Consider the following 3,122-nt stretch of genomic DNA (forward strand, 5'->3'; position numbering starts at 1 on the left):
AAAAATTTGGCACTTTAGGATGACTTAAATAATTAAAGCAACCATTGTGCCATTTATTTTTTTTATGATGGAATTGGGGGAATCCATTTGGGACTTTGTTGAAAGTTGTTGAAATCATTGCCTAGTCGATTGAATGCTGCAGTAATGTTCAAATAAATTTTGTTAGCTACACAGTATGTTTCCCCCTCTCCTTTCTCCCACATTCCGCCTGCAAGACTGTACTGTTAACCTAAATTATGAGACATACATTTTTTTAAATTTGAGCACTAATGTACTGTTAAGCTTAATTATGAACAAACCTGAATTTTTTGTAAAATGTTGAATTTGCGATTTGTTTTATGGAATCATGAGTATCATAGAGGCATGTGAAGCTTATATTAGAGTTTATATTAGCAGCTTTGAGCATATTTTATAATTAATGTGGATATATTGCTTTATATTGGTTAATAGCTTCACCTTTTATATGGTGGATAACGGTGGAGCAGTTTGGACGGTCACGTAAATTTGTTGTCAGCAATCGCTGGCTCCACACTTGGGTAAGTTTACTTTTTATATTTCCTAAATTTTTGGGCTGATCTATTCTATTTTTAATAACTGCAGAACAATGAGTTCCAAACATTCAGGGAAGTCCGAGAAAGTGATGTGTCGTTGCGGACTACCATCTTTGTTATTCACGTCACGCCAGACACTAGCTTCGTGAGGCAATTTTACAGGTGCCCGCGGTGGGGACAATGACCGGAAGATTGTAAATTCTTCAGGTGGGCCGACAATGCAACTGTTTCTACGATATCCCAATTGGACACAGCTACTAGGAGTTCGACAGTACCACGACAGGACACCACCGCATATGGTTCAAGTTTTTCCGTGTATACCGCACCCCAGTCGGACACGTTTGCTCGGGGTTTTGAGGTATCAGAACCGGGCAACATTCGTCATGATGTGATTTTACATGTTAAACTCAATATTGTCATATTTTTCCTTGTAATTTTAACATATTATTTTTTCTTTTTTAGGGGTTTTATTATAATCCATATTAGGCTTTCATAAACGTGTAATGAACTTTCATATATGTCACTATGCTTTTTTGATGTAATCACAACTTTTTTGAGTTATATAAATATTATTAAACTTTTTTGCATTTTCATTTCTTGACATTTGAGAAAATAACATTCTGCTACACAGATTATTCATTCAACTAAAAAAATTTGCAAATATGTTGTTTACAAAACGCACTAACCAAAAAACTAAACAACTTATTTAAAACAAGGGCAGAATGGTCAATTTTACAGAATCAGCTGTTTTCCAGACGCACTAACCAAACAACCAGACAGCTTATCCGGATCAGCTGGTCATCAGCAGAATATCAGGATAAACTGTTTATCAGCAGAAGTTGGATAAGTTGCAGCTGACCCAAACAGACCCTGGAACTTTGGTGTTAAGGGTGGGATTGATGGGTAAAATGTGTTGCCCTTTTAGGGGTGGAATTTTTTGTTTTCTTTTTTATTAAGACGATGCGGACCCCACTCACACGTAATATTATTTACAGAAAGCTTTTTTTTTTTTTTTCTTATTTTCAAAAACTGTATATGAATTAATTGTATTAATTCCTTGAATCAGCTATTATAAATTTAACAAAATTATAAAAAAAAAAATCTGCTTCATTTGCTTCATCTGCTTCATCTGCTTCGGTTTGTTGAGTCTAAACTGATAGTGAAACCATCCTTAACGGTCTTTTAGTTTATTTTTGAAGAATTTTCCAATGACTGATTTTCAAATTCATCTCACTTTTGAACTGATTTTTAATATAATTATTTTTTAAGCCGTCGAGTCTAAACTGGTTTTTAATATATTTTATTTTCTTCAAATTTTTTCGACATAAGAAGCTTCTGCGAGATATTTTGTTTTAAGTAAATTTTGTTCAGATATATAATAATAATATTAAGAATATTAAACAATTGTGAGAGGCATATAATAAGAATATTAAGCAATATATCTTAATCACATGTATGACTTGTTTGTAAGAAGATCCAACCCTAAACAAAAAAGAATAAGTCCTCTTATGCAACACACATAATTGTTAAGAAAATTTTGTTCAGATATAAAATAAACACGTAAGACATATAAGCTCTGATTCACGAAATTTCTTCAGATTTTACCTGCGTAAAATATAAAAATGAAAGGAAACGCCGCGCCGTATAAAATCTCATATTTGAATGACGTGAACATCTTAATTTATATTTCTGCGGTCGTACTACCTTATTGTTCCTTTTGCCAATAAGAGGCTGCTGGCTTCAGCGTGCTCGTTAATAAAGATCTTTATAAATACATCCCCATAATTGGTTGAGGGATTTGGAAAGAGTAGCATGGGAAAAATTGTGAGAATCATTTCCCTGCCCCCTGGAAGGTCTGATAGTGCCCGTGAAGCTCTTAGCAGGGAAGAAGCCGGACACGTGGTGCGACAGCCAAGAGTTCAAATCTTCTGGGAGAAGGTGTCCCGAGTGCTGGACAGATTATTAGGTGCCCCATGCTGCGTCCGGACGACAGTCGTGATACAGCGGAGGTCGCCCGAATGTGGCTCAATTTCCGGGCGAGGGACGTAATAATTTTTGTAAGTGTTGGAACGGGACATTCTGCGGTGCAGGAGCAGGAGCATATGCACTTAAGAAAAAGAAAGTGGAAAAATAATACATTTAAGTTCTTATTATATTGCTATTTGTTCAATGTGAATCCTTGGTGGGGGCTCTTATGATATATATGTGATGCAGTCGGAGATGGTGAGCTATTTGATGAAGCAGGCGATTAGGCAATGGTTGTAGAGAGTGACGGTCATACAAAGTTTTTACTTTAATTGGACAGTTTTTGGCGCTCCAACCCTAAATCCAACTGCCTACTGTTTTAATTTAAATTGTATTTTACATGTAATTCTAAAAATACAGAACTTTCTGTTTTTAACTTTTTTTCATAAAATCAAACAAAGAGCTTGTAGCTTTTTTATTTAGATTGTGAAAAAAATAGGAAGAACAAATAGGAAGAACAAAATGGCTAAAATCTTGCATATTTATCTAAAAATATGTAATTTTTTTTAGCATGTAAATATTTATTAAGACGAAATAAAATTATTA

Source organism: Phalaenopsis equestris, unplaced genomic scaffold (genome assembly GCF_001263595.1).
Source record: "Phalaenopsis equestris unplaced genomic scaffold, ASM126359v1 Scaffold000761, whole genome shotgun sequence".
In the NCBI taxonomy this organism is placed as follows: Eukaryota; Viridiplantae; Streptophyta; class Magnoliopsida; order Asparagales; family Orchidaceae; genus Phalaenopsis; species Phalaenopsis equestris.